The sequence below is a fragment of the Amaranthus tricolor genome, chromosome 15 (genome assembly GCF_026212465.1).
Source record: "Amaranthus tricolor cultivar Red isolate AtriRed21 chromosome 15, ASM2621246v1, whole genome shotgun sequence".
In the NCBI taxonomy this organism is placed as follows: Eukaryota; Viridiplantae; Streptophyta; class Magnoliopsida; order Caryophyllales; family Amaranthaceae; genus Amaranthus; species Amaranthus tricolor.
In genome coordinates, this window is record NC_080061.1 from 17,365,961 (window position 1) to 17,389,093 (window position 23,133).

The 23,133-nt window shown below is 39.9% G+C and overlaps 1 pseudogene; it reads right to left on the bottom strand.

Moving 5' to 3' along the window:
- Positions 1–6,681: 6,681 nt before the first annotated feature.
- Positions 6,682–23,133, bottom strand: part of LOC130801104 (pleiotropic drug resistance protein 1-like) — a 25,243-nt pseudogene continuing 8,791 nt past the window's right edge.

Genomic DNA, 23,133 nt, shown 5'->3' on the forward strand with positions numbered 1-23,133 from the left:
GTTGATTGTACCCTTTAACCACGAGTCTTGCTTTGTTTCTTACAATAATTCCATGCTCATCCAATTTTTTTCCGAAATAACCATTTTAATCCAAGCACCTTTTTGTGTTTTGGTTTGGGTTCTAAATGCCATACTTTATTTCTTTCAAATTCATTCAGTTCATCATGCATGGCTACAATCCATTCGAAATCTTTTAGAGCTTCTTCGTGATTTTTGGGTTCAAGTGTTGAGAGGAACGCAAAGTGTGCACATAAATTTCTCATTTGGGATCTGGTTTGTGTTCCCTTATTCAAATCACTGACTATCAAATCAAGAGGATGACATTTTTTATATCTCCAAGGTTTGGGCACAAATTCTCTTATGGGAACTTTTGTAGGCTCAGGGTCATTAACTTGATTTTTATTCTACTCAGCTTCTACTGGATCAGTATGCTCATTTATGGGAACAGCTTGCTGGTTCTCATTCACTAGCTGTTTTGTATTGTCTGGTACTTTGATTTGTTCTTGATTCTGCTGTTCTCCTATTGTCCTTTGATCTTGCTATTTCATTACATCTTCATCATCTTCCAAATTTGCAAGACCTATTTTAAAATCATTTGTATGCTGTTCACTTGTCACAAAGTTAGTTTCATCAAAAATAATGTGAACGGATTCTTCTACGCACATAGTTCTTTTGTTGTAAACTCTATAGGCTTTACTATGAGATGAATAGCCAAGAAATACTGCTTCATCACTTCTTTCATCAAACTTTTCTATATTTCGTTTTCCATTAACATGAACAAAGCATTTACATCCAAACACACGAAAATAGGAAATATTTGGTTTTACACCTTTAAATAATTCATAGGGTGTCTTAGAAGTCATAGGTCTTTTTAATACACGATTTAAAATATAACATGCAGTATTGACAACCTCGGCCCAAAAATTTCTAGGTAGACCACTAGCAATTAACATGGTTCTAGCCATTTCCTCTAAGGTTCTATTTTTTCTTTCCACTACACCATTTTGTTGTGGTGTTCTTGGTGCTGAAAAATTATGACTTATTCCATGTTCATTGCAGTAATTCATAAAGCTTGACCTTATGTGAATAAGTTGATTATTACTAGATTTTTGTATTTTGTTAACGAAAGAAACAAACTCATTAAAAGCTTCATCTTTGCTTACTAAAAATAAAGTCCATGTAAATCTACTATAATCATCAACAATAACAAACACATATCTTTTGCCACTACGGCTTTGGATTCTCATAGGTCCACAAAGATCCACTACGGTTCCCTTTTCCAATAATTAACACGGTTACCTTTAACTAATTTTAGACACGGTTACCTTTTTACTAATATTAGGGACGGTTCCTCTTTACTAATTTTAGGGACGGTTACATTTAACTAATAATAGCTAAAGATCCCTTTACTAATATCAGCTGCTATTCCCTTCACTATATTTAGCCAATTTAGCTATTCACTAAATATAGATCCGAAACAATAGCCTAATAAGAAGGATTTTAGAAAATTATACGTTACATGGTTTAGAAAATATTTTGCCAATTAACTTAATAATTAATTAATGCTACAAATTAATTTTAACTAATACATCAACTAAAATCAGAAAATATAATATTATTTAGAATTCCAGCAGACGTATATTATCTCCTGACTTCAGTCTGGGAACAGTGCATAGTCTCCAATTTCCAGCAGCGTTTGATCATCAAACTTGGGAACAGTAGACCTCCTGTCTACATTTGATATCCTAAGCGATATACCTTTTCTATCTTCTTTTGGATTCCTTTGACGAGTACATGTTCATAGACCAAGTCATAGGTACCATCAACATTCTTAAACACGACCAGATATTGACCTGCAAACAATCTCTAAAAATACAATTGTTTATATAAAGTGTAGTCATCATCAAAACACAAGAGGTCCAACAATCGTTGTTGCTACCGGTGACAGTTCGTAGGGGAAGGAGACGTGGTCTGTGCTGCAGTGGCTACTCTTGGAGGGGGAAAACGTGTCCTGTGGTGGTGGTGGTGCACCGGTAGTGAGAAAGGTAAGAGAGAAGAGAAGAGGAGAACTGAAGGAGAAGGAGAAGGAGACGTGATTTTCATTGAAGCAATGAGTTATACCCACTTGAAATCGATCCTTTTTATTATATTTTATTTATTTATTTATTTATCTAGAGTCATCATCTTGCGAGGGACCTTTGTGTGCTCACAAATTTTAATAAAATAATAATTTTGATTCAAACCTCTTTATTTTGTAATCGCAAATCTATTGTTAATATAAATATGTTAATATTTAGATTCGTATATGAAAGAAATTTAGTAAAATTAATTCAAAAATAATGTAATATAATTATAAAATCTCCGAAAGCTTATAATATTAAATAATAACGTCATAAAAATCTCGGGGTGCTACATTACATACGGTGGTTGATGTAAAATATCTCTTTATGGGAAATCAGCCTCCATCATGGCCCATGGAAAAGGACAAGTTGAACAGTTGTTTACATAAAAAATCTCTTGGTTTTAAGAGATGTGTATTGTGCACCTAATATTAGTAGAAATCTTGTCTCTGGTCCAATGTGGAATCGATTAGGCTATAAACTAGTGTTTAAAGTGGATATGTGTATAATTTTCAAGAATAACGTGTTTGTAGGACGTGCTTGTATCTGATAATCTTATTAAGTTGTCTTCAAAATTTAATTAGGACATTGTTTGTAATGTTAAACACTTCTCCATTAATGAAAAAGTAGATTTGCATTATTTGTTGCATTTACGATTAGGACATGTTAATTTTGACAAAATTGTTTTATGTCTAAAAATGAGTTAATTCCTGTGTGCTCACAAATTTCTAAAAATTGTAAAACGTGCAGGTTGAATAAGATTACACCAAAACACCTTTTAAAGTTTTAAAAGAAAATCTGAATTTTTAGATTTGATACATAGTGATCTTTGTGACATTCATAGTACACCGTCATTAGGAAATAAGAAATATTTCATTACATTTATTGATGATTTTTCCAAGTTTTGTTATGTATTTCTTTTACCTATAAAAGATAAAGCTCTTTTTATTTTATGATTTACAAAAATAAAGTAAAGATACAAATTTGTAGTAAACTTAAAAACTTAAAAACTGATAAAGAGGGGAATATTGTGATCCAACATAATTTAATTCAATGGGTATAATGCATGAAACCACTGCCAGATACACACAACAATCAAATGGTGTCGCAGAGTGGAAAAAACCGTATTCTATAAGAGATGGTTGGTTTCATGATATGCTACACAAGCTTGAGCAAAGGATTTTGGGGTGAATCAATGTTGACGGCTTGTCACATTCTTAACAGGGTTCCAACAAGAACATATAAGGAGACTCCTTATGAATTTTGGTACAAAAAAAAAAACAAAAATTAAATTAACTTAAAGTTTGGGATTGTGGTGCCATTGTAACAAAGAAAGAAACTCGGTGCACAAGGGATAAAATACATTTTGGTAGGTTATGCTATTCATAGAAAAACTTATAGGTTCTATGTAATAAAACAAAATGACTATATATCAATTCGTTTAAATATTGAGTCAAAAGATGCAGATGAAAATAGATTTTCGTGATTGAGTATAAAAAAGAAATCTACAAATAATTACTAATGTGGATGTTGCACTTAAAGAGGCTTGGAAGTTTAGCTTTGTACTCGGATCTTTGCAATCTTAAACATAGTAGAGAGAGTTTTGTGTTCTACTAAGAAGCAAATGTTCCTTCCTCAAAGACCCCTGAATAAAACAACTATTAGCATTGAACATTGAGTATCATTTCAAATCTTTAACCAACTTATTAACATATATGAGGTTGAAATGGAAGGAAGGTACATAAAGAACATCATTTAAATTCAAGCCATTGGATAATGCTACATTGCCTATGACTTCAACTTTAACCTGTGTGCCATTGGGAATAGTAATGAAATGAGCTTTTCCATCTAACTTCTTATAACTGTGAAATAGGTTTAGTTGAAAACAAATATTATCTAAAGCTCCATTCTCAATCATCCAATTTTTGACACCTTGAACATTAAAACAATGTTTACCTACTAAATGGGCTGAGTTAACAATGGCTTGATCTTTGGCTTCCTTATTATTATTCTGTTTGTTAAGCAAATTCATCAACTGCCCAAATTGTTCTGGAGTCAGCCTTGTATCCATGTGTTCTTGAGTGTTACTATTTGTGCTAGCAATGTTAGCATTACTTTTATTCCCTTGTGAATCCTTCCTCCAAGCATTGGCTTTGTGCTTAGGTGGATAACCATTTAACTTCCAACATCTATCAATGTTATGACCAGGTATCTTACAATGATCACAAACAAAGTTACTATTCTATTTGTTGTTATTAGATTATTCAAGATTATTCAAGATTAGTTCCATTACTTATGACTTGGTGTACTTGTTCTTGCAAAAGAACCCCATATGCCTCAGCCACAGTAGGAATAGGTTTCACCATCAGAATATTACTCTTAGTTTGATGGTATTTATTGTTTAGTTTCATTAAGAATTGTACTAACCTTCTGCTTTGTTGACTTTTCGTTGCTTTCTTTGTCAATTCACATTCACAGCCATTACATGAGCAAGCAGCAATAGGATCAAGGGCATCCAATTCATCCCAACCGCCTTTGATTTTTGTATAAAACTCCTCGATAGTCATATTTGTGGTTTGCACAATTTTACTTAACTCTTTCTCAATGTGGAATAACCGTGCAGAAGATGATTGCCCGAATCGATGTTCAAGTGCATCCCACACTTCTATTGTTGTTTTTAACCAAAAAATTAGTGATATTTTCATCAACCATGTTCATAATCCAACCAATGAAAATGTCATCCATACGATCCCATGCTTTAGCATGAGAAGCATTGTAGTAGGTCTCTTAACAGTACCATCTACAAATCCAATTTTGTTCTTGGCAGAGAGGACAATGGACATTGCCCTTTTCCATCCTTTAAAACCAAATACTTTGAACACATTGTTAACCAAATTTAGCCCTATATTTGTGGGATGCAAGTAATATATGCTTGATGGATTCATAGTAACATCAAGATGTTTTTCAGTTTTACCTCCCATTGAAAGAGATCAATGGTGCATCAAACAGAAAGAAAAAAGATTGGAGAACAGAAGCAATTAGTGGTTCTTGGAACAGGAAAAGAAGGAGGCAGAATCAAAGCAAGATTACTCTGATATCATATCAAAAAATAGAGCAAAAGATCTGACAGAAAGCTATTACACGATTTGTATTATCTCAACTTGAAACTAATACAACGGAATAGTGATATATATATATATATATATATATATATATATATATATATATATATATATATATATATATATATATGTATATATATATATATATATGTATATATATGTATATATATGTATATATATATATGTATATATGTATATATATATGTATATGTGTATATATATATATATATATGTATATATATATATATATATATATATATATATATATATATATATATATATATATATATATATATATATATATATATATATATATATATATATATATATATATATATATTTAATATGATCCAATAAGAAGGATTTTAAAATCAGAAGGATGAGAAGGATTTTTGTTTGATTTTGTTTTGTTACTATATATACAAAAAGGGATACTATGTTATAAAGTAAGAACATTCTAAAAATTTATGTCAGTTACTTTTCTGTGTAACATAGTTACTTTTTACAATAATGTGGTTTTGGCTCAATTATGACTATAGAGTTTTTTTTATTTTAGTGAAATTAAGGGTGTTGAGTGCTTCTTACCCTTCTCATTTTCAACGCCCTTTTCATTGAATCCCTCCCTTATATATATATATAGCAAAGCTAAACTAATCCTAATAATAACAAACTTGTAACAACATCTAACTACCACAGGTGGAGTTAGTTACAACAAGACACATCATCAATAATAACCACGTGCCACTGTAATATGAGAGACAACAACAATCAAAACAGAATGCTCATGTTTTCTTAGTATCCCAACACAAAGCTACTTCTTTATGCTTTATAAGTGACGTTGTACTTGTTCCCATGAGCTTCTCTATTTTCCCAATCCTGCAACCAACATTAACCAAGTACAAAATCATAATAAAAACTTTAAAAAACACAGCAAAAATGTTTTGCATCTGATACCATGTTAGAAGTAGAATTCCGCTTCTTAATTATCATCTAAAACAGAAGGCATAGGTAAAAGAAACAAGAGATTGAAACAGAAACTATGCTATGTTATTCAAGAATGATAATTTCATTTAGTTAAGAAAAAAAGAAGAGTATATCCAATAGATGGAGCCACATCAGCAAAATAAAGACAAAAACTAACCAACTAACAAAATACCAAAATTCATAACAAACTACATACTGTGAACAACCACCATATAAAATTTCGTTAATAATAATAATAATAATAATTGATGGCATTGTCATCACTGGCACTCACCAGTCACCCCCGCCACCCAACTCATGAAAAAATTAGATCAGGGACGAAATATTTCTACATACACAATTAAATTCTACAATTATTAGTATATAAATTATTCAAATACAACTCAAAACATAAATATTGCATATGTACATTTCTACATACAAACAAAATTAATAAAATCACGCTTTCTCAAGTATCATCTTCTTTGAAAGTTAAAGATCTTGACAGCATAGGCATAAAATCACAGCAAACTGAACATTCATACCAAGTTTTACAGCAACAAGGCTCCCAAGAACTCCTTATAACCAAATTAACTACGCAAAAACTCCTTTATTGTTGGATTTCCAGGAACATCTGTCAGAATATCTATGCGCGGATCATCATAATCTCCATATTGTGTCACTAGTAATCCGTACAAGCTCCAAGCTATGGGGTCTGCCCAGTAGTACCATCTCCATCATACCGGGATTTTCTGTAAGAAAATGTTGTTATTATAAGTACGACTTCAGAGTAATAGTTGTGAGAAATAGATGATAAAATGTTGCAGTGCACTCACAGGTCTTGGGATATGGAATCCAGCGAAAAGGTTCCAAAGATTGTAGAACCCGGATGTAATTATCGAAGACACACTAGCATTTGGGGTTAAACCAACATACATCGTACCGTAGTATGTGAAGTAGAGCAAGGTGAAGTACATGAAAAAGAAGTACCAAAGGAACTTGGTTGCTGTCCACTAAAATCCAACCATCGCATACACAATCACACCATAAAAGACTGTTTGTATGAAATTATACGGCAACTCTATAAGAACCTGCACCATATTCATCAATTAACACAAATAATTACGGATCTCGTAGTAAAATTAATCTCGAACAAAGATTTACCTGTGCAAAGGCGTAGGGAAAAGCAGTATACATTCCTGCTGCTCTTTCTCTATAAACTATCCTCTCGACGAACACAACTGGCTGAACTCCCATTGCATTTTGGATACTGAGGAAAAGAACTGCTATGTACACTGAACCCATTGCATTGAAAAGATCTTGCTGGGTGTTTCTGCGAAGTTAGTAACCTCGGTTCATAGTTATAAATGTAGATGATATAATAAAATTAAGTAACCTCGGTTCACTGTTATAATGTGGGATCAGATTAAGTACCTATGCTTCCCGATCCTCCAAAAAATGGACCCGAACACAACTCCAACAAGGGCTACAAATAGAAGCCTCAACGCAGTGTACATGGTATTTCGCCAATACGAACAATGTAGTTTCCATATACAAGCAAAAAATTGGTTGATAAAAGGTTGCGAATATTAAGTAGGAAAGTATAAGTCCTTCGAACTTGGAGCAAGTACACTAAGTTCTTTTATCAATGCTTTGCTTCTCCTGCAATATTATGATTTTTTTTAGTATAATGAATCAACGTAGCACAATTGTGATTGCAATCCATGAACAATACTCATATAAGCATATGTACCTGTGGAGATCCGAGTTCTTGTATATTTCAGCAAAGTCAACTCCAAGGTTAGTTTCTTGAGCGATAGACGACACCTCTAACATCCATGTTGCAGTTTTATAAGACTCTTTTATCTTTTGAATACCATTGATTCCCTTTATTCAAACACAAGTTAATTAATTTTCAGCGGAAAAACAAGAATTTTTTTTTTTGAAGTGAGCTATTTATGTTTGAATCCCTCACCTGGAAGTATTTGATTAGTTGGACACCATATCAAAATATATTTGCTGTCCACCTTGCTTAGTAGTAGCAACTGCACAACAAAAATAGAGACACCAAATTTACATTTAATCTCTTAAGCCTGTAAAAATTTATTCACAAAATTTATACCTCATCAAAAGCGTCAAAAATGTTGATGCTAGGTTGATGGATAGTGCAAACCATAGTTCGTCCTGTATTAACTGTGTTTCTAACAGTCCTCATAACAATTGCAGCAGCTTTAGCATCAAGACCCGATGTTGGTTCTTCCATGAAAATTATTGAAGGATTAGGAACAAGCTCGACTGCAATAGTTAACCTCTTTCGCTGCTTGGTTGATAGACCATTCACTCTAGGAAGTCCTACTAGTGCATGCCTTATACTATAGAGTTCTACAAGTTCCATCACATCCTCCACAAACATCTGAAATATTAGTTTTACATTCTAGTCATTTTTGATCATTTGACCTCAAAATGTGAAAAAACAAGATGTAAGTTTATAATTTAGTACTTCATGTGTATTAACAACAAAAGGGTTACCTTTCTTTTTTCTTCATCGACATCAGATGATAACCGAAGCCAGGCTGAAAACATCAAGGATTCTTTAATGGTGACATGAGAAGAATGAATATCGGCTTGCTCACAATATCATGAAACTTCGGCAAATGTTTCTTGATTCTTTGGATACCCAGATATTTTGATATTTCCATTGATGAATCCCCCAGTTTTCCTGCCAGCAAGCACGTCCATAAGGGTGGTCTTTCCAGCACCACTAACACCCATAAGTGTTGTTAACACTCCAGGCCTAAAAGCACCACTCACACCCTTTAGAAGTTCTAATCTTTCCTTAGTTACACCCTGTGCATTCATTTCCTACACAAAAGAAAATTTTAATTTTAAATTCCCAAATTTAAAGGGCTACATGTAAATAATGTAATGAGAAAGGAAAGAAATCTTACAGCTGGCATGTCTACGGAGTATCTCACTTCGTCAAAGGTAACAGAAAGAGGTTCATAAGGAAAACCCATCCTTTTTTGTGTGTTTCCATAAACTTGATCTTGAATCTCTACTTTTCTTTCTAAAAACGAGAACAAGTTGAAATTCAACATTATTGAAATGGAAAATAACAGACTACTTCAGCATTTAAACACTTTTTCCTAGATGATTAACTCACGAGAACAATGGGTCGACCAACTAAATTAGCTTGTTTTTCTTCCATATCCTCTTCAAACAACATAGCCTGAGGCTTACCAATGGCTGCAAGAAGTATTATATATTCGAGAAAAATGATAGCAAATGCATCTTTCTAAAGCTAAAAGATCGTTGAAATAAAAAAACTTACGATTTAAAAAGGCCAGAGTCCATATATAGCATCCATTCAATAAGAAACTGTATCCTGCTAGACCGCCAAGTCCTATCCAAAACCAATAAATACCCCGCGAGCCTTCAAAATAGTTACTCCCAAATTTGAGTTGCTCCAACTATGTCCGAGGAATTCATTAACTGCAAGTGCATTCTGTGTGTATTGTAATGGAGAGACCCAATATCCCCATATCCTCCAATGTTTTATGCTTTCTGAAATCAAAACCAAAATAATATGCTTTTAAGTTCCATTCATGTCATTCACAATTCGAAGTTATTAAAATTTATTTTAACAATGAAATGAATGAAGACTTACTGCGAGATATAAGGAATCTACCCAACACAAGAAGCATAAACACAGCACCAGTTCCAAATGAGTTGGCTAAAATTTTGTTTCTTCCAAGTCCTGCATTGACTCTAAATAGCGCGGAAGCCATCAGGTGAAGACATACAAGCACTAAATATTGTTTGAAAATCCTCCCCACGTTGGACCAAATGGTTGTTTCTATAAGAGTATGCCCAAGCCGGGTAGAATCGCAAGTCCCTTTGTTTGTAAAACACTGGAAGCCTTGCTATCGTTAATGCAAGCTCTACAAACCCATTGAAAAGGATAGTAATTTTTGTTGGATAAATGGTCATTTAAAGCGTTTTCCAATTGCTCTTTTTTTCATTCATGGTGTGAATTAATCTTAATAAAATAACTTTATATTGTTTGACCATGCTTTATGAAGTTTGAAAAAGAGTCGTTAGAAAATCCCTATTTAGATGATGTTTCTTTCATTTGCAAAATACACGATTCTCATTGTCTCATCTCTTTTTCTATCTTTTGTGCAAGAGTGGTAGTTGCTCCACACCTAGTGAGTGTATATTGCTTTTAGTGGGTGTGTTAACCTTGAGAAAGTCACCTTTATTTACACTTAGGATAGTCAAGAAATAACTTTTTTAATGCAACGACAAGTTTGCGTCTCGTCATATATTTCCTTATCAAAAACATGCTAAACACAACTCTAAACATATTTCTCATATACAAATGTTATACATATTATTATTATTAATATGTGTTGATGATTGTAGCCATAAAAAGATCTTAAACAGACCTTGAATAGGCATATATTTCCAACAATTTAAGAAAGTTATTTTTATTCCCTTTGACCTTACTTTAATCTAGTTTTTGATATTGACAATGTATAGAGAAAGAGGCTATAAAGATATGATTGTGAATGTCAAAGGTATTTTGCTTATGATTTTTGTCTTCACTAAAGTCTTCTAATTACTATTAAAGAAATGGCAATATCAAGGCCATATGATCAATTTTCGCAAAAATAAATAAATTCATGTTGTTGATGGAATTTATGTTTAAGTCGGCGTTGTATAATTATTTGGATGATACGTAATACGTTATATTGGAGATTGGATTTATTGGAGATTGGCTCATAATTTTATTCATATGATTATAAGTGTTGGCAAAAGAGGTATGTAAACATATATTTTTTTATAAGTTATTCAACTAATGTTTAATTGATATTGACTTCAAGTTTATTGTGGGTGTTGAAATTCAAGTGACTTTTATTTTTATGAGTATATCTTTACATGATATTAAGTGGTGAACATTTGTATTTTGCAATTTAAATTATAGATAATCGCTAATGATTTATGTTTATGTGTACTACCAAGTGATTTGTGTTTTATGTTTGTCATGGTACTGTTTTTTTAATTAATTTATTTAATAAATAGCATCATATTACCGAAATACCCTTTGACCTTTTCCGTTGACCTTGACTTTCGGTCAATGGGCTTTTTCTGGAAGTCCCGTCTTCCTTGAATGGCCCATGGGCCGGTTACCTCTGAAAAACCATAACTCCCCACTCTCGCATAATGCATGGCTCTCCTTGTTTCAAGATGAGTAACTGCCCACTCTTCCCATTACTCCCACTACTCCCATGATAGTTCACTTCTCCTGCAACTTCCTTTCCATCATTATAAATAGGGGCAGCCATCAAGAAGAAGGGATCATCTGAAACATAGCCTTTGCAATATCATTGCTCTCACCCTGCTTCATTAACCTACCCAAACACTAGCAATCTTAATCCCGACATCTCTTCTTGCATTCATTCTATAATCGTTCATTCATTTATTTCCGATATCCACGTTCTAACTTGAACGTCGGAGGGGTTTTCCGGGAGATCACCCCCCGGACAAGGCTAACAAGTTGTTTTGCAGGAATTCAAGCCACTTCCTTCCACAAATTGCTTCTCTTGATCACACTTCCACTAATCTCCAGGTATTTTGAGTGTCTTTCGCACTTCCTCGTTTCATCACCGAAACAGTTTGGCGCCGTCTGTGGGGAGTGTTACAATAAGTCATGGCTCCCAAAAGAAATCCAACACAAACCGCAACCGTGCATAGCACAGATACAGACACTTCTGCAGGTCAGGCCAACAATCAGGCCGTGACCCGCCGTGATCTGGACATGCTAGCACGAAACCTCACTGCTGCGTTTTCCGAACAGCTCCGCGCTGTCATGAATAACAATAATCCTGCTCCACAACAAGTATTGGATGATATGGCAGATCAAATAAAAAATCTGCGGGAACGGATCGAGCCCCCTAACGAGACACTCAAATCCCACGAATCTCAGGATGGGAACTCGGAGATGTCGCGTTCCCGCAAGAGAAACAAGAGGCGACGGGAGAGACCAAGGACTCACACAAGCCTCGGCAGAAGTGATCCTAGAGACAGAGAGTCTAAAACCGCCTCTCAAGATGCCCGTACTTATTTAGAAAGCAAAAAGCATAAGGCATCCGAAAGCATCCAGTCACTGGTGGATCGACGGAGGGAAGAGAGGAAGAGGGCGCAGCTGGTAGGATCTAGCCATCCAGCGAGTCCTGTAACCATGCCGCGGAACGAAGTTGAGGTCAAAATCCTCCCTGGAGATCCTACGCCAGTAATCTCTCCAATGGCTCCTGAAATACTAAACATTCCCAACCCGGGGAAAATAAAAATCCCAAATATGGCAGCGTTTGACGGAACGTCATGCCCCGAAGAACACTTGATGGCGTACAAGAACCTGATGGTGCTGCACACTACCAATCCTTCCTTGTGGTGTAAATTATTCCCAACTACTCTTACGGGAGCAGCCTTGACGTGGTACACCTCCCTTCCATAAGGAAGTATCCACAATTTTGCCCAACTAGAAGGCAAATTTCTGGGCCACTTTATAGCCTCAAGAAGGCAGGAGAAATCAAACTTCCACCTACTAAGTGTCACTCAATTGGAAGGCGAATCCATATCCTTCTATCTGAAGAAATTCCATGAGGCGGTGCTAGAGGTGACGGATTTAGAGGAATCAGTCGCCTTAAACGCCCTTATCAATGGAATGAAGGCTCAAAGGCTCAAGTTCCAGTTGGTGGAAAGCCAGGTCAAGACATATGCGGAGGCCATGAAGCAATGTCAAAGTTATGTCACGGCCTCCGAGGTATGTCAGGCACATGACCCCAAGAGGCGTAAGTCTGACAAGAAAGACGCCGCAACTCCCCACCAATCCTCGAGGAACAGAGAAGAGCACCAGCCGAGGAGGGAAAGAAATCACACGCCGCGTCGTCCCGCGCCCCCTTCAGATATGGGACCCCCGCGTTCCCATCACATTTATACCGCGGCAGGGGAATCCAGAACACGCAATTTGTTAGACGGAGGAAACGACCCGATGTTTAATCGAAACAGAAGGGATATTTTCTTTGCCGTTCGCGACGAGTTGCCAACTCCACCTCCCACTACCACTCCTTCCAACAGGCGCAATTACAATTTGTGGTGTGACTACCACAAAGAGCACGGCCATACCCTCGCCCAATGTCGCGAACTCAAGCGTATCTTGTATCAGCTGGCCGGTGAAGGAAAGCTTTCCAGGTTCCTCAACAAGAGGGACTATGACACGGGAGGAGGAGCAAACAGAAGGCAGTGGAATCAAAGACGCGGATCCCCCAAGAGGGAAGAGGCAAGGCGCGAAGGTTCCCATACGCAAGGGACTATCAACATGATTTTTGGAGGATATACCGAGGAATATCCTACCGTCCGCGCCGCAAAAGACAGTGTTCATACTCTGCTGAAAAGACCAACAACGACCGTAACCAGCGGGCCGGTCATGAAATTTGATGCCACGACCTCTCAAACGCTGCAACAGCCCCATACTGACCCTCTGGTTGTCACCCTCAAAATCGGACAGATGAAAGTCAAAAGGGTACTCGTGGATACCGGAAGCACGGCTGATCTCATTACAATGGAGTGCTTGAGAAAAATGAAGTTCGAGGAAAAGCACTTGCAGCCCCTCGATAAGCCGCTGATCGGGTTTGGGGGAAGTCAGGTCATTCCGCTAGGAACGATCATTCTCCCCGTGCGCGTGGGAGAAAGAAGTGAAAGCAGGACCCTGCCCATACGTTTCACGGTAGTGGATCTCACTTTCCCTTACAACGCCATCATGGGACTTCCCCTCATTAACAAGATCAAAGCTGCAATCTTCCCTCATCAACTCTTGTTGCAATTCGAACGGGACGATGGGAAAGTTGGCATCCTCAAGGGAGATCAGATAACGGCACGCCAATGCCTTATAAACACTCTGAAGCGCGGACACTCCGCGACACCCGCCAAAAGGGAAAGGGAAGATCAAGACGCTCCCGCTGTCATGAGCGTATATATGGAAAACCCTAGCACACACGAAAGGCCTCGCCCCATAGAAAGATACGAGGTAGTAGACATGTTCGAGGGAAAGCAACTAAAGATAGGGAAAGATCTTCCTGGTACGATTAAAAAAGAAATCGTGGCCACCATTGCTGAGTTCCGTGACGTCTTCGCCTTCAGCACGGAAGAAATGCCTGGCATTCCTACTAGCGTCATGTGTCATAAACTTGACATAAGACCAGGCCACAAACCAGTAAAGCAGAAGCTGCGGCATCAAGGAAAAGAGCGGACCGAGGCCGCCAAAGAGGAAGTTGAAAAATTATTGAGAGCCGGATTCATTAGAGAATGCAAATACTCCGATTGGCTATCCAATGTCGTCCTCGTGAAGAAACCAAATGGCAAATGGAGGATGTGTGTCGATTTCACGGATTTGAATAGAGCCTGCCCCAAGGACGACTATCCACTTCCCAAAATAGATCGCCTGGTGGACTCCACAGCAGGCCATGCGCTACTAAGTTTCATGGATGCCAATGCCGGATATCACCAGATTCAATTGGCGCCGGAGGACCAAACACACACGGCCTTCATTACTAGCATGGGTATCTACTGCTACAAAGTCATGCCCTTCGGGTTAAAAAATGCTGGAGCCACCTATCAAAGGATGGTAAACAAGGTTTTCCAATCTCAGATTGGACGGAATCTTGAGGTATACGTGGATGACATGATAACAAAAAGCAAGCACGCAACTCAGCACGCTGCGGACTTGCGTGAAACGTTCAATACCCTCCGTAAACACCAGATGAAGCTCAATCCGGACAAGTGCGTGTTCGGGGTCACCGGAGGAAAATGTCTCGGCTTCTTGGTAGACGAACGGGGCATCGAGGAAAATCCAGATAATATTCAGGCCATTCAAAACATGAGATCCCCCACCTCCGTAAAAGAAGTGCAAAAGCTTACGGGGTGTATAGCCGCACTAGGAAGATTCCTTTCAAAGTCAGCAGACAAATGCTTGCCTTTTTTCAAAACGATAAAGCAACAGAAATTCGAATGGACCACGGAAGCAGAAGAGTCTTTCCGTCAGCTTAAGGAGCACTTATCGGCCTTGCCAAAACTAGTTTCGCCCATCAACGGGGAAAAGCTAGTCTTATATGTCTCTGTCTCCGAATACTCGTTATCCGGAGTGCTTGTGGCGGAAAGGGAAAAGAAGCAACTCCCAATATACTATGTGAGTCATGCATTCCGCGGCTCAGAAGGGAACTATTGCGAAGTGGAAAAGGTCATATTTGCGATAGTGATGGCCAGCAGGAAATTGAAGCCATACTTTCAGTCCAACCCGATCATTGTCCGGACTGATCAACCTTTAAAAAAGATCCTTGAGGGGAAAAACAAGTCGAGCCGTGTCACAGATTGGGCAAACCAGCTAGCAGATTTCGGCATCGAGTACGAGCCTCGAACGGCAATTAAAGCACAAGCCTTGGCTGACTTTATTGCTGAAAGCACTTCCCCCCCTCTTGCTGAACTTAATCGAAAATGGAAATTGTATGTAGACGGGTCTTCAACACAATCGGCGAGTGGGGCCGGGCTCCTCATTGTGTCTTCCGCCGGGGTCCGCATGGAAAGGGCGGTCAGATTTGAGTTCGCGGCATCCAACAATGAGGCCGAGTATGAAGCATTACTAATGGGGCTGAAAATCTGCTACGAGGCAGGGGCTAAAGAATTGGCCGCATTCTCGGATTCCCAATTGATAGTGGGGCAAGTAAACGGGGAATTCGAGGCTAAAGATGATAGCATGAAAATGTATCTGCAGCAAGTGAAGGACTTTATTCCAAAGTTTGACAACTTCACGTTGGAGCACATTCCACGATCCCAAAATGCCCAGGCCGATTCCCTAGCAAAACTTGCCAGCTCCGCAGATACTTCCACGGCTCGTAATATAATTTGGAAAGTGCTCCCCAACCCCAGCATCAACCTCATGATCAACACCATCGACAGATCTGAAACATGGATGGGGCCATACGTTAAGTACTTGCAAGATCAAACGCTCCCCCAGGACGAGAATCAGGCCAAAATGCTCCAGAAGAAGGCCAAATGGTTCGAACTTCATGAAGGAACGCTTTATAAAAAATCATACACACATCCCCTCCTGAAATGTGTTGCTCCTGAAAAAGGAAACTATATCCTACGAGAAATACACGAAGGCGGATGCGGAATACACCAGGGAGTGCGAACGGTCATTAGCAAAGTCCTTAGAAGTGGTTATTATTGGCCTTCACTCCGGAAAGACGCGGAAGAGTTGATCCTACGGTGTCCTGAATGTCAGTATCACTCAAAGATAGGGAGAAAACCCTCTATTTACTTGACCGTCTTGCAAGCCGTCCTGCCATTCGACAAATGGGGTATGGATCTCCTTGGCCCTTTTCCACCAGCAAAGGGGCAACGCAAGTTCATCATTGTGGCTATTGATTACTTCACTAAGTACGTAGAAGCAGAGGCTCTTAGTTCGATCACAGACAAGCAAGTCTGCCAGTTTATATGGCGGAACATCATCACAAGATACGGCATACCGAGGGTGATCATCACGGATAATGGAAGGCAATTTGTCAGCAAGAACACCATTGAGTATTGCGACAAATTCCACATCCAAATCAGATTTAGTTCTGTGTCCAGGCCGCAAACTAACGGTCAGGTAGAGTCCGCCAACAAGGAGATACTAAACGGCATCAAAAAGAAGATAGAAGGTGTAAAGGGTAATTGGGATGAAGAACTACCCGGAATCTTATGGGCCAGTCGAACCACCATAAAAGAGGCCACGGGGCACACACCGTTCTCTTTAGTGTACGGGTCCGAAGCCGTACTTCCAGTGGAAATAGGAGTACCCTCTACAAGGGTCACCTACTACTCATACGACGAGAACGAAGAAGGAAAAAGAGCAAACTTAGACCTACTTCCAGAGACCAGAGGAAATGCACTACTGAGATCGGTGGCCCAAAAGCAGAAAATGATTCGTAGCTTCAACCGCCATGTGAAAACAAGACGTATCCAAGTCAATGATCTCGTCCTCCGAAAAGTCGAAGCTACTGGGAAGATTGTTGAAAAAGGAACGTTAGGGGCCAACTGGGACGGACCTTTCAAAGTCACCCGCATCATCAAACCAGGAACGTTCGAACTAGAAGACATGAAAGGGAGAAAACTACCCCGTCCATGGAATGGAGACCACTTAAAGAAATTCTTCATTTAAATAAAATTTGCAAGGGGGAATCAGTTGCTAGTATCAGTATAAGCAGCTTCAACAGAGAATACCTTCATTCCGCAACATAGTTGCGTTGTCATTTGAAATCACTTTTGTCATCGTCATTTGTATTCTTATCAATCCTTTATAACAGAAGTTTCATTTTCAGATTATCCGGCTCCTATATTCGCAATTATTTGGTAAAAATCTATTGCAAATCTTATTAAATCAGTGATATCCATAAGTCGGACCCCTTGAGAGGGGTCCCATTATCAAATTATTCTAAGTCACTAACGAACTTGTGATACCTATAAGTCGGACCCTTAGAATAGGGTTCCAAGACCAAAAATCAATTCAAGCATTCACCATCTGTTCGTAGCATCGATAAGTCGGACCCCCAGTTTGGGGTCCCTGAATTCAAAAACATTCTATGTTTTTCAGAAAGATGTTTTCCAACCGGGACATCGATAAGTCGGACCCCCAGTTTGGGGTCCCTGAATTCAAAAACATTCTAAGTTTTTCACAAAGATGTTTTCCAACCGGGACATCGATAAGTCGGACCCCCAATTTGGGGTCCCTGAATTCAAAAACGTTCTAAGTTTTTCACAAAGATGTTTTCCAACCGGGACATCGATAAGTCGGACCCCCAGATTGGGGTCCCTAAGTTCAAAAATATTCCAAGTTTTTCACAAAGATGTTTCCGGACCGGGACATCGACAAGTCGGACCCCCAGATTGGGGCCCCAAACTACAAACATTCAAAGATTTTCGCCAAAATGTTTCCCAACAGGGACATCGACAAGTCGGACCCTCAGATTGGGGTCCCGAGTTAAAAATCATTCCAAATATCTAGCTAAATGTTCCTTGTACGCAACGTCGACAAGTCGGACCCTCTGATAAGGGTCCTGAAGTTCAACCTGCCGCGACATTGATGAGTCGGACCCTTAAATTGGTTCCAAGGTCGAAATTGTCAAATCTACAAGTTCATGTCGTGACATCAATTAAAGGCTGTTTCCCGCCTAGTGAGGGAGAGAAGCCGCGGCCAATGAAAGAAAGTTTGAAATAATTAAACAAATACGGCATCGAGATCAACATACAAATTGATTATATTTTAAGGTTACAAAAGTTAATATTACAAAATTTATATTACAAAGATCAGAGATCATCCAAGAAGGCGTCTACATCTCCCTCCGGATCTTGAGGGGGGGACCCGGCAACTCCCTCGCCAAGGCTCGGAGTGAAGCTTATGAATTCTTCAACATCGAACGGCTCCACTCCGATCTCGGATAAGTCCCTACATAAGCCCTGGAGGTTTTTGCCCTCGTCGATCAGCAGATTGGATAAGTCTAAGCACAAACTCTCCAGCTTAGAAAGCGCCAAGTTCTCGGAGACGTCCGAGGCAGAGGGAGGAGAGAGAGAGAGAGTTTGTCCAAATCAAGACGTAAGGCCTCCTTTTCAGCAGCAGGGTCCACTCTCTCCGACCACTCCCTAGCCTCTTCCGCGTCCCAATGGGGGTCCACCAGCACCGCTGACTCCCGATCCAAAATCGGAGCTAGGTTAGCCAAAGCTTCGTTCCCCTTCTCATTGGCCTTCTCAAGAAGGGAATCAAAGTCGACGCCTAGCTCCGCGGCAGCCAGGCGGAATCTTTCACCGCTTATCATGGTACCGGCTCCCACCATTTCCGTGGTTAGCGCCCCCAAGAAACTTGATGCCTCCGGCTCATCCGAGGACAACCAATCGCTTACCATCCGCGACTTCCTACCCAAGCAAAGCTTGTATATTCTTGCCGCGGACAGCAAGGTTTGGAACTTATCCGAATCATCGGACACCTGACGCAGAAGTAACTGGTTTTGTCGCACCAGCTTAGCATGAACGTCCGTCAGGTGCCCGATCTCATGGCCAAGGGTGGCCGACATATTTGACGCCGTGTCCAAGTTAGCCACGGTCCCCTCAAGCTGCTTCCTGGCCCTTTCTCGCCATTCTTTTGTGCTGACTAAGCGCTCTTTTAATTCAACGCACTTAGCCAGCTTCTCCTTTAAGGAAGGCAGCTCCTCAAGATCCGCCCTCAGCCTCTTCAGCTCCTCCTCTTGTTCTTGGCAGTGAGAAGTGAGGGCCGCCAGGGTTTCTCTGTCCGCGGCACTCTGACGGCTAAGGTTCAATTCAAACGACAGCCTTAAGTACGTCTGCAAAGGAGAACAAGGTCAAATAGATCATCCGGCAATCTAATTCAAACAGACTGAAAAACTGACATTGTACCTCAGCCGCCGAGGCCTGGAGTTGACGAACCCTGTCGACAGGAGGCAGGGAGTCCAGATGATCGACGTCCTTCCGGCTGATCAGATGGGACGTCGCCCGGTTGAAACGGGTAATCATACCCTTGTGCCCCAATTCATTGAAGAGGGTATCGGGTTGGAAAGGTGTGACCTCCCTACGACGATACACCTCCTCTATCCGCGGCTCTGGGGCCGCAGACGACTCCCCGACCGTCTCTTTGTCGTTCGGGGAGATGGGGGCTTCGGCTGGGGGAGTCGACGTCTCCCCTCCCGCCGACCTCGCCTGTAGAGGTACGGCGGTATGTATGGTCTCGAGGGAGACCTTCTTTGCCGCGCTCTCCCCGTGGGAAGGAGAGTCTCTTTTTCTCTTCCTCCCCTTCCCACTTTTCTTTTTCTTTGATTCCCTCTTCTTAGAGAGGATTACCCTTTGGGAGTCATCGGGAACATGTACTTTTCTCCTCTCCTCGAGGAGACGGAGAGCCTCTTCCTCGCCGGGCACCTCGTCAAGACCCTTCTCTACGGTTGTCGAGTCCTACAAAAGAAAAGGTTAGGAGGAATCAAAAAAAAAAAAAAAATGTGTGAAGATATACCTTCGGAGGAAGAGGTAGAGGCTTATCCTCGGGGCGTTGGATGGCCCCTTGAGCAAGTCTCAAAACACTGAATTTCTTCATTAGATCTGGACTCTTTGCTCGAAGATTTTCCTTGGCTATCCCTGTAAAACCATGAGTTAGAAACAGCTAAACATGCCATAGAAAAGAGAAGGAAGAAGTCCGACAACTCTTACTCCGATCGATAGCCAAGCTGATGCCGAATGCTGAGAGGAGGTTCTCATTCTCCAACTCAGGACGACCGGGTATCCAATTAAGTTGGACGTTCATGGGTTTCCTTCCCAATTGAACGTCCATCTTCGCATATTCAATGATCACCGCGTCACTAAAAGAACACTGCGGGATTCCATTATTAAAACCTGAAAGGTTGGGTTTGATGTCGAAGGAGGTCTTAATATTCCATCCTCCCGAATTATACAAATACGCAAATTTCGTCCTATACCCCTTTTGGTTATCAGGGAGGTCTTGGACTATCTTCAGCCCGCGACGATGCGTAAAAGTAATCCAGCCGCAGCCGTACGATTGAGAATTACATAGGCGGGCTCTAAAAATATATCTAAAGGCGGTCAGTGTTGGTGGCACGGCCAAAACTTTGCATAAAATCAAAAAGGCCACCATACACCCCCAAGCGTTAGGATATAGCTCGGGTACCGAAACGTTTAAAAGCTCTAACACCTCCCTAAAAAATGGGTGAAGAGGGAATCTAAGTCCTAGTTGGAAAGAAGGAAAGTAAGCAGCTATACAATGAGGGGGGGAAACCTAACGGTGTCGTAATTCCCTGGTGTAATAATATTAATGTTCTCCGGTAAACCCCATTTCCGGGAGATGGCTTCCCGTTGACTATCCAAATCTCTCTTGGTCTGTAAATCAATGAAGTAGTTTAGGGGCCCGCCGTCTGGAATGTAGAATGGAGGAGGAACTGGCGCTGCGCTCTCCCTTCCAGAAGATTCGGCTGATCCTTCAAGGTTTTCCATATCTACATACAATAACCCTTCCAGGTCAGGATTTATTCGCGGCAAGTAATTGGGAAAGAAAGCAATGCTCACTTCCCAAGGAGCAGTTTTCATAATCTCCGGAGGGTATATAGGGGATACAGACGACTCATCCCCGGCTTTTATTGGTTCATAATGGGGGGTAATTCTCACCGAACTACTTTCGTCCGAATCATTCATTAACAACCCCTTTTTATTAAGACGCCTACATACTATCAAAGCAGTTTCCGGCAAGTTAGTAGAGTTAATGTCTGAGTTAGCTATGGTCTCTTGAGTAGCCGCGACATCCATGTTAACAAGAATCATAAAGTAGTAGGCGAAACTTGTAAAGAATAGAGACTAAATTCATAAAACGAATTCAATGTCCTAGGCTAACATTCAAGAATAATTTGAAGAACAAATCGAAGAAATTTAAGAACAGTTTGAAGATTAACTTGAAGAAATTCGAAGATCTGGGAAAAAGTTTGAATACCTTTGAAGAAAAGTTGGAGATTTGTCAGAAACTTGATGAAGATCTGTCAGATGTCTTGAAGATCTTCAAGAATTTGTCAGAAGTTTGAAGGAAGGATGAAGATTGTCAGAGCGTCACTCTCTACTCTTTTTCCAACGATGTAAAATTTGAAGGAAGTAATGAGAATTAAGTGAGAGGGAACTGTTCCAACCACCCTATTTATAACAGCAATAAATGCCTTTGGGACTTGAGTACAATAAATGGAAAGAAGAATCCCAAACGAGAGCCGGAGAAAAGATAAGTCGGACTCCCCATGAGGGGAATCGTTGGGAATTTTTCTAAGTGTCCTACACGTTCCGTAAGATCTACAAGTCGGACCCTCAATAGAAAGGAAATATTGAAAAATCTTTGAAGTGTCAGTTCTTAACTATAGCCGGGAGATTGATAAGTCGGATCCCCAATGTGGGGGGAACATCAAATTTCTCCAAGTATCCAGTTAACCAACTTTCGGGCAACCGTCGGGTCGATAAGTCGGACCCCCAAGGAGAGGGAGAGTGGAAATTTGTTCTAAGTCTTCCAACATTTGAGTACGTCCGGGAAGTCGACAAGTCGGACCTTAAACTGCACCTCCCAGAACGAAAAATGTTTCAAGTATGAAAAGTTACGCATCCAGCTGCCCGACTTATGGATACGGCGAACGCCACGTCGCACTACTTTTCCTCTAACCCGTCGTATGTATGAGGTGAAATATTTCAGAGTCTGTATGATTGATAAGTCAGACTCCTTGGAACACTCAGTCATGGTGTAAAAATTCTAAGTATGGTATAATCTGCATATATCAGTATGATCGAAGACACGGACCTGAATGCCCCTTCCGCGTCATAGGAAAGCTAGGGATATGTTTTGTGGTTAATATTAATGTTATTCCGAGAGGTCGATGAGTCGGACCCAGAATTATACTCCAAGGATGATAAAATTCTAAGTATGGGAGATATCATGTATGTCCGTATGATCGAGGGCACGGAATACGGTACTCATTCCGGATCATGGAAGGGCAAGGGACTTGCTTTGACGACATCAAGAGTGTCCGTATGGTCCATAAGTCGGACCCTCAGGTGGTCCTTATCACTTTCGAAATATCCCAGGTGCAAGAAATTTTCATAAGGAACGTGTGGTAGAAGACGCGGACTCTGAAGTTCTTCAAGAAATAGTCACGCCTTTGTTGGTTTCTCTTAACTTCAGTTTACCAATAAAATTGTTTGATTTGACCGTGTGGTGGATAAGTCGGACCCCCCTTGGGTGCTAGCTTGCTAAAAAATAATCAAAGTATTGGGTGTTTCCGTGGCATCAATGG